Source organism: Cyprinodon variegatus, unplaced genomic scaffold (genome assembly GCF_000732505.1).
Source record: "Cyprinodon variegatus isolate N-32 unplaced genomic scaffold, C_variegatus-1.0 Scaffold47, whole genome shotgun sequence".
Lineage (NCBI taxonomy): Eukaryota > Metazoa > Chordata > Actinopteri > Cyprinodontiformes > Cyprinodontidae > Cyprinodon > Cyprinodon variegatus.
In genome coordinates this window covers 1,005,989-1,016,465 of record NW_015150500.1, presented here as the reverse complement: position 1 = coordinate 1,016,465, position 10,477 = coordinate 1,005,989, and positions in this window count along the sequence as shown.

Here is a 10,477-nt window from a genome sequence, read left to right as displayed (position 1 = left end):
GTCCTTCCATTTACTTGGAATTTGCGATGTTTGTTTGAGGGAATAAAAGGGGGCTTTTATAATTAATCATTTTCATAACACTTGGAGAATGCATTATTAATTACATATGTCAGATTGGGTGCCCCACATACATGTTGCACACTACAACAGAGGCTTTCCAAGAGAGAATAAATCCTGCATAGTGTTTCATCTCTTGTGGAGAATGGGATCATTTAGCTAAATTTCCTGACAGGTTAGAGTTAATAGATGAAGAGTGAAAGAGTGCAAGTGCAAAGGATGGCTATTAGCACTTCGAAATCAAAATTATTCCAAAGGAGGAAGAAGATGAAGGTGTCAAGGACAAGAAAGCTTAGGAATGTACATGAAGTACTGCACAAAGTCTGTTATCCTTACATACTCAGTTTTTTTTTTGGGAAAAAAAACAACTAACAAAGAAACATCTAGATGTCCTCTAAGACAACTTCAATGTTCTTTTAGTAATCAATTAGCAAGTCTTATCATTTAAAGCCAATAACTCAGCATCATGTTTGGGGCTTATCGTAGACTATTGGGAAGACATTTGGCATTGTCATGAAAGAAAAGGCTTCATTAGGTTAGATCAATACAGACACATCTTCAAAGACACACAGTCCAGCAGCATTTCAACCCTTTCAAGCCTCATTGTGTGTGAGTAATCAGATGATTTGAAAATAAACAAAAAGCCTTACCCTGCCTCTGTAGCCTAGACGTATAACACAGATTCTGTCCAGTCTTTACAAGAATGGCTCTCCATTAAAAATTACTCCAAACACAGGTCAGCCTGCTGTCACGCAGTTTCCTACTCTATCTTTTCACGTGGGCCAGTTTATTATAAAGAAGACATTACTTGGGTCTGTATAATAGAACATTATTAGTAATTATGAATACTAGTAATATTTTCAGGTTGCTGTCTGATGTATCTGATGCTGTCAACAATACTGTCAACGGTGCAAGGAGTGTTGGGCTAGTAGATTTCACCAGGCTTGTTTAGGTATTATTAAACTTGGTGAGCCTAAGATGGAGTCAGTTCTTCTGCTGAGGCATAGCATGAAAAGGCTAATTCACTCATATCAGCACACTGAAAAAATAATAAATAAACAATGCTTTTGAAATTTACTTAATCATATTTAGTTACTTTAACTCAATTATTTTATGTCCTATCCTGCTAACATGAAACAATTGTGTTAGATTAAATAAATATGACTAAGTAAACGCCAAAAATGTTTGCATTACTGTACTTTTTTCTGTGTAATGGCCTTCTGTGATCTTCCACCTCCTCTCTGCCCTGTTAGCCCCTTCCATCCTCCCTACCTCCCAGTGCCATTGTTCTTGCCCCTCATCATATCCAGAGAAACATGAATTTGAAATATTAATGAGCTTCTCTGACAAGAAGTGACACACACAGTGGGACTGTGTGACAATGTTTGACCTTAGCCCTCCAGAATCACATAAAGATTATCTTTTCCTATCCTGACTTCTTTAGTGGGGTATAAAATTAATGATATTAGCATATATTGTATCTGAACAATTTTTTTTTTCCAGATCAAATTTTTCTTATTTGAACTATGGCGGAGGTAATGAAAAAAAAAAGATCATTTAGGATCATGAAGCATAGGTTGTATTTAGCGAGGCTATGGGTCTTATGCAGGAAATAAATCACTAAAATCAAATCTAATTTATTTATTCATGCAGCAACAATTCACAACATATTTTATTTCAAGGCAATTAACCGACTATTTGCAATTAAAAGCCTACAGTACATTAAAGCAGTTCTAAAGAACTTGGTCGATTCCGACTCCCCCAGTGGACAAAAGCTGTATTATTTTGCTTGAAAGAAGACAGCATTTCTCATGAAGACCAGGTAAAATCCTGATCTCCCGGTTGCCAGCTGTTGGACTGAACTACATTTCTGTTTCCAGCGGCTGTGTGAGAAAGGGATAGCGATGAGGTTATTTTGACCATGTTGAAGAAAATAAAATTTTATCTTTGGTTTTGTACTGTACTCCTTAAGCTGTAACACTGTTAAGGATTTCATATGCTTACTTTTAAATAGTTATTTGACTTTTTTTTAGGTATTCCCCAAAAAATCTACATTTAAAAACATAAGCTGTTGAATCTGTGACAAAGATGTAATTGGCACACTATGACAGCCTACACACACAAGACTTGTTTGTGTGATTTATGGAGACATTGCATAGAATTAAATTCATTTTATATGGCCTGACCCAGACTCTTACCCTAACCACTACAAACACATCTAACTCTAACCTAAACTGAAATAACACCTTAGTCCTTAACCTAAGCCCAAATCAAAGAAGGGAACATAAGGGAATCTTATGGAAACCAATTGAATGTCACCTCAATGTAGAATATTGAACAAAATACGGCATCCACAATGTAGGTAAAACAAGACCCCACACAAACTTTTCTCACTATCTTTGCAAGGCCTTTTCCTTTACTCCTATTAATTTCTACAGCCAAACCATGAATCTTACCCAAAACCTAATTATTAAGTGTTAATCTCTAACTCCAACCTAAACCCAATTCACACCATAGTCCCTGACCCAAAATTCCCTTTGTGGGGTCCAGGCATTCAGTACAACTCTTCAAGGTCATTGGGTAAATTTGTGTGTGGCATGTACTTCATCCATAACAACTCCAACAATGTTTTCCTCATTCACCTTGGTTAAAAGCATGTCTCTCCATTTAGAGTTGAGCAGTCATGACACCAGGTTCCCACATATGCACCAGCTTGTAATGGAAGTTGAGGACTCTTATGTCATTTTATGTCCATCAGAGTGACTAAATGAGATATGTTATAACAATAGGATTCCTCTTCAGCCTCTTCATTTGTAACACAACTGGTGGAGTGAACCGATAAATAAAAACCCTTGTCAAATCAGATAAAGAGGAACCCACAAACATCTTTGCCATCAACATAGGCACAAATCCCGTCCTTTTGCTCGTTATTTAACAAATAAATTGTCATGATCTTGGGGCTGATGTCTGGTCTGATTCCTCATTTCACATAACTGTTTTAGCCACACAGTTCTCATTACCAGCTCATCTTATCCACCTGCTTCAGTCTCTCTTTAACCAGCCTACAGACCAGTCATCAGTGCCAGATTATTTTGAGTTTATGGTGAGAATTCTCTAGTGTACCTCTATTTCTGATAGCCTGATCCTAAACTGGGAGCTCTTTTCTCCTGGCTCTGACTACTGAGCACGCATTTGACATCGACTTTGGCTTCACCCTCTGGATGTCCTGCCTTCCTTCGTCTGCTCGGTTCTGATCTCCTGGCTTCCCTCCAACCACTGATACATCAGTGTCTGGGACTCTCAGTGTGACAACTAGTGCCTCACGTTGACTGGCTGGAACCAACCTCATTCTCTGGGCCCGGACTAAACTATAACACCAGGTTAGTGACTCAGAAGTTTGTTATCATCATCTTCCAGAAAGACGTGGTCACAAACTTGTTGTCTCCTCCTGTAAAGGTTCATATCTGATGCTGCTCCCTTCGGTTCAGTTCCCAATAACTGTTTTGAGAAATGTAACTGATTGTCCACTTGGAATACTGGATCCTACGGTTCCTGAGCCTGACAGTTGGAGGAGTCAGATTGTTTTTACAATTTTTCAAACTGAAAGCCTTAAAAAGCTTTTCTGTGACTTTGCTTACCTCTATACTAATGTTCTTACTGTTATAATATATCTATTTTCCTATTTAATTATGATATCCATTGTATAAATTTCTGCAATTAATGTAACATTAAAGTCATAGGGAAGCAGCTGTTCCAACGGTTGCAGTTCCGAATTCTCCTGAGCGGTGCCCGACTTTACATGAGTGAATAAAGTGAATGTGATTGGTCGATTATCAAGGGGGCACGATTGTTGTTGCTGAAGGTTCGCAAGCAAGTTTGGTTGTGGTCGATGTCTCGAAAGCATCTTGCTAACCAGTTAGCAACTTAGTGCTAGTAGGTTCCCAGTAGAAATTACATTGGGCCAAAGTAGCACTTAGCAACGGCTCTGCCAAAGAACACTATGGACAGCAGAAACATGCAAGAGGAGGAGAGTTTTGAGTCGGAGGTCATGGATGAGTCTCTTCCGTCATACATTTTTTATTTAGAGGACGAAAGCAGGAAGGAAGTTGTTGTGGAAGAGGACGCCAGGGCGGCAGAAGCTTTGTTTGGTGTAAAAGGCTTACAGCCGTACAAGGGACATAACTCAATGGTAAAGTAAATTGATTCTTATTTCGACAGTTGCGTATGTTAGCTGCGATATATGAATCAAGATGCTATGACTGAAAAAATTTGATAGACAGATGACCGTTGATATATGATTGGCAGAATTTAAGTGTACAAGCTGACATATAACTATTGTAACTGACCTGCAATAACGGGAAAAAAATAAAAAACAGATTTTAAGACAGGTTTTTTTTTTTATAGACATTTTCTTAATTTCGGGACGATGTGGTCTGAAGAGTACATTTATATACATGTTTATGCCAGAATGATTTAAAATTTAAATTTGACTTTCCTACGACTTTAAAGTGAAAAAAATGTAGATAATTTTTTATATGAATTCACTTTGTCTAACAAAGGTTGCTCATAAACTCAGTGAACCTCTGTATGCAAAGCACAGAAAACAACATTAAAAAGTTTCATATGATGGAGAGCATTTCTTCAATTGCATCAGATATTACCTAAGACATTGTGTGGTAGAGTCAGTGGTACCATTGTTTTATTAAGTACTATCACCTCAGGCTAGCAATGGAGACACATTTCTGTCATTTGAACCAAAGCCAAAGGAGCTGCTCTCATGCCAGATGTAGTCAAATCTGTCTGTCAACCAATGGAAATGAGGCAGTACGTTCAGTCATTCCCCTAGTTTGCTGGTAGAGAATATGGTTTCATTTGGAATTTAAATGGGTCAAACTGTGGTGATTTATTCATGTTCTGGGTCTCTACTGCCACTCCACTTCATGATTTTTACAGTAAGGATTACAGCAATATAATGTGAACCATACAGTAATTTACTGAAATTTAATATCTGATATATGTGATAGTAATCTAAAAGTGAATTTACAACATTAACAGTGAAAGTAATGCAAATGAATACACCCATCCATCTTCTCCCACCTCATCCATCAGGGTAGGACTCGTGCCCATCTCCAGCAGACCATGGGTAAAATGTAGTGTACACCCTGAGCAGGTCACCAGTCAGTTGTGGGGTAACACAAAACCATGCACACACTCACAACCACACTTGTCTCACCATCTTTGCGGGGCCTTTCCATTTACTTCCATTAATTCCTACAGCCTAACCGTGACCCTTACCCTAAACCTAACCTTAACCCTGACCTAAATTCAATTCACACCTTATTCTTAAATGTGACCCCTGACAAAAAAACATCAATTCCCCTTTATGGGGTCCAGCGTCAAGCCCACAAGGAGTAGTCAATCCCCATAGTGTCCTATTTTTCCAAGTAAATGGGCCCCACAATGTATTAATAACAAGAACACTAAATTATGAAGAGAATGACCAATTATTGTACAACTATCCCACCTGATATTCCAAGAAACAACTCTGGGGTAAAGCCAGTGTTAGCCCATGGCCTATTTATTTATTTATTTATTTATTTATTTATTTATTTATTTATTTATTTATTTATTTATTTTATTAAATGTTTTTTCCAGCATATAGTAAAGTTTGAGAACTTCAATAATTCAATAGATTAATCTTTCTAGTCTTAAAAACATCTTGAAATGCATAGGGATTGTGCAGAAGCTGGTACTTCAACAACCTCTGTCATTCAAGTATTCAATCAGCTGTGTCACAATAACAGTAAGAGGATTGAAATAGGGCTGACGTGGCAAGATAAGAGAGGACAGGAAACAGAATGATGAGGAGTTGTCAAATAGGGTGAGGCACTCCTCTCAATCTGAGACATTACAATGACTTCACATGCTGCAGTGGTGTATGAAAATCTTGTAGTGCAAAGGTGTCTTTAAAAAGTACAAAAAGAACTAGCCTTCTTAAAACTGAGCCTAACACCTACTGCTGCAGTAAAAAACTATGAAGCACACTCAAAGCCAATACGTTTTCTTTGTCCACTTCTTGTTCTTTGAGCCTTTTTCGGGACTGATGCCCAAGCAATCTATTAATGACCAAAGATAGTTTCAGTTTTAAATAGATTTTATATTGTATGCAGCGTTTACCAAGGTGTTTACCTGTGCTTTTGCCATATTAAACCATAATAAACTTATAATCCAAAGTTGTTGGGTCTTCCGCTAATATATTTCCCCTTCACATTCCTTTAGCCACTTTTAGTCAAGTAATGACACCCAAGCGCGTTTAACTTAATTAGTTTCAACTAAAACTGGGAAATCCAGTGCTGAAGACCTCTGAGAGAAGAATCAAACTTAACACCTTTACTTGAAAATATGCATCAGAACACTTACATTTATTCCACCATACTTTAATTCTAGTGTGTAGTGCTGAAAACAGTTCTGCGTGTTGCTTAGCTTCTCAATTCAGCTTGAAGAGAAGAGTGAAACTGTGTTCCTTCCATTCAAGTAGTGTCAAGTTCCGTAATGCATTTATATCCTCTTAACACCCACCTCATTTTGAGAAATTCTCGCCTATTTTGCATACCCAAATGGCAAAGCAAATAACTTAGGAACTGTAAGCCCAAATTACATTTGTGAAAATATAATATAAAATATAAATATTGGGTGAAGAAATGTTTTTTTGAAAATTGGATAAGTAAAACACAACCTAAGCTGAATTAGATAAAACTCAAAGTTGTTGTTTTTTTATTCTCGAAAATAATAGGTCTTTTTTGAACAGCAGTAATAAAGTCATGCATGATGGTTGTGGCTGCTTTATCTTGTTTACATTTTGACATGCTGCTATATTTGTGTTAATTGTGCTTGGGTGCTTGCTGTGTCCATAAAATTAACTTGGTGGTTGAATTGTGGAGAATCTACGCTTTCCAACAATGTCTAACATGTCTATATTTGAAAACATTTTACCAGTGGGATTTTCATGCATTCTGAGTCATTAGTTTTAAACGCTTTAAAACGGGTCGCTGGTGAACCGGTGGGTTTAGAGAGGATATACTGTATTTCACTGTAATAATACTGTTAAATGTTGTTACATCCTCTCATTTTGTACTGTGTTGCTGTGATATTACAGACCTTCTTTTGATATAACAGGGTTTTTGATTGTGAGATTCTGCTGTAAAATAAGAATTAAATGCTATAAAATCCAAGCAGACTGTAATTTTTACAAATGTTCATTAGAATATTACAGTGGAACTCAGCTACAAGTTACAGTAAAATTAAGCTGTTAATTCTTGTGGAAAGCTGGTAATTTCTAACAGTCAACCTAAATTTTTAAGGAAAATAAAAGACAGTTTTTCAGTGTCAGATCACAGTAACAGACCTCATTGTGTGTTTTATTTGATTGGGATTAGCTGTAATGGACCAAAATAATGTTGTTCATTAGTGTAAACCGAGGGTAAAAATCAAATAAACACTTTCTAATGTTATTTTCAAAAAGAAGATGTAAGTAGCGTCCTCATGTTTGTATTCAGTCTCTTGTGTTAATATGTTTGCTTTGACCTAAACAATTTAGGCTCTGAATATTTCGTTTTTCCCCGATGGAAACTGAATCTTGCCACTAGCCACAGGTTCCTGAGGTTTCTTTTAGAGAAGAAAAACATGTTTTTATCGCCATGTGTCACCATGGTAACCGTGTGCTGCTCAGAGTGATGGCATTTTTTTATATTGTTGGTAAGTTGTGGTACTTGAATGCACCCTGCTGACTGTTTCTTTTATACTGAAAGGTTAAATTGAATAGAGGACAAAAAGCTCATTCTTAAGGCAATGTCCTTTCCCAAACTCAAAAATTAAGCATTCTTTTTCCCAAAGCAATTCTTTTATTACCTATAAAAAAAACTTTAATTATTCTGAGATAGTGACCAAAGATTATTCTCAGTTTATTCATCTGCTGTCGGCTATTGTCAATGTAAAACTCACTGTGCAAATGCTGATTCCAGAAAAGCTAGAACAATAAGAAATTAAACAATAAAGAAACTGATATAATATCCAGATAAATATTTAACTTTGCAGCAATCTGCCCTATGTACTGTAGACAAAAAAGACTCTTCATAAGACGCTTCAAATTGATGGCCAGCACCATATGTTCTCTACTTCTGGAGGGGTCAGACACATGAAACGGATTTAGATGTTTTTTGTCTTATTTTGCATCCAAATTGTATATTATATATTTATATGATGATCAAATTCACATGCAAATATTCACAGTCCCAGGGACTACCCTGGGTTTTTAAATTAACAGGTGCTGACTTTTTACTTTACCCATTCTTTCTCTCTGAAATCCTTCCATTGTGCTAAATGCTTGTGTTAGGGTCTCTTTGGTTTTGCTGTTTTTCTGGTGTGAGTGAGCTTCCTGTCACAGAGAGGATCTTTGCTGGTGCCTGGACCAACCTGTGTTTCTGCACGCCTGAAAACATTTCTCATTCAAGATGTCTAGCATGCATATAAGGAGGCAAAGGGTCATCTCTGTTCACCGGATGATTACCCCTAATGGTATACCATCGAAAGAGGAATTTTTTTCTGGTTGACTCTGTCTTCTTGTCAACCTCTTTAACCTGGACTCTATTATTGTTCCAAACTGCCAGTGAATCTCAGTTCATCTCCGAACTTCATGGAAAATGTCTTGCCTGTGTGCAGCACTTCTCAGCCTTCCTCACATGTCTGCCCGCTCTCCAGCACAACGTCTCTTACAAGTACCAAGGATCTTTGATCTTGCTCACATTCTCTTGTACCTCTGGGACACATTCTGCAAAGCCCACTGAATCAAATACTTATAGATCCAAGCAATCTCTCCTTCATCTCAAGTAAGCCAAATCAATCAGTCTTAAGTTGTCATCAACCAAGTTTTTACTGATCAGTCTGCTTTTCTCCACTCAGAGCAACCAGAAAGTTCAACTGTCTTCCTTTAATTCAATTCAGTTTATTTATATAGTGCCAATTCACAACACATGTCATCTCAAGGCACTTTATCAGATTTATCAGATCATACAGTCAAATTGATTCAAAGTTTTCTATCTAAGGAAAACCAGTTGATTGCATCGACTCATTGACTCGAATGCAACCCCTCATTCTAAGCATGCTTGTAGCGACAGTGGAGTTAGTTCACTGCTTCAAGATTATTGTTTGCATTTTATAAATAAAATTTTAAGATTCCCTATTTCTATCTGATTCTGCATGTGGGTCAAAAAAGAACTACATTCCAACATGAGAACTTGATTTCCTTTTTCTGTTCCAACATGTGGCACAAACAAAAGGAAAAAGTCATCGGAGAAAAGAAAGAAGCCAGAAGAGGATATTTGTTGCAAAGAGTTTTAGTGCAAAAGAGCCTGACCAAGCAGAGGTTTATAAATGTATCTCCCTCCACTCAGGGGGGGGCAGACAGCTTTGGTGAAGAGATGCAGACTGTTACAAACCTCAAACCACAGCAATAAACATTATTCAATGTCTGAAGCCATTTTTGCCGAGGCACTCATATACCAAACATCTATATAAGCAGACGCAAGAAGATAGCTGAGACCATTACTTTTAATGCTCAGAAAGAAGCAAAAATATCCATAATAAAAGGCAATATTTGCCCTCTGTTTTTTTTTTCATATATAAAATTTGTAGTCTGCATTTCAAAAGAGAGCTGTGTATTCAATATAAAATGTACTTACTCAATCTGTTTACCTGAGAGTAGAGATAATGGAGAAAATTCAGTCTTCAAGAAGGTGAGAATACTTTACTATGTTCAAAACAAATTCAAGAGGTTGTAAACAAGACTTAATAATATTTAAAGCAGACTTTGAAATCTCTATGTCCTGTGGAGGGAAGAAAAGCAGCAAAAGATTAAATTAAAAGTGGTTCCTGCACTGAACCTTGGAGAACTCCTGTTGTGAGGTCAAGAGGACCCATAAGGCAACTTTGGGTAAATCTGATACAAAAAATTTATCAAGATTATCTGATTAATGGTTTCAAATGCTTTAGACCAATGAGTGTTTGCTGTAAATCAAGGGGCTGAATAAGATCATATAGACCCTTTAATGTAGTGATAACAGTGATGCCTGTAACTACTTTTGTTTTTAAAGTTTTCATTGGCATATATATTTATAGATTGATCTATAATTATTAACTTCTGATAACTTTAAATTGAGCCGATGCAAGAGCTGATTTCCAGACACTGGACACTGCTTTTATTAGAGCTTAGGCTTAGATAAAAGATATAAGACAGTTACTCTGTTATAAGATCTATAGCCAACTATAGAAAGAAAGGACCAAATTCCTCTGAACCTGCTTCTTTTCTGTAGACTATACTTTTTAAAGCTTTGAGAACCTCAGCTGGTAAAGCCCCTGTTAGCCA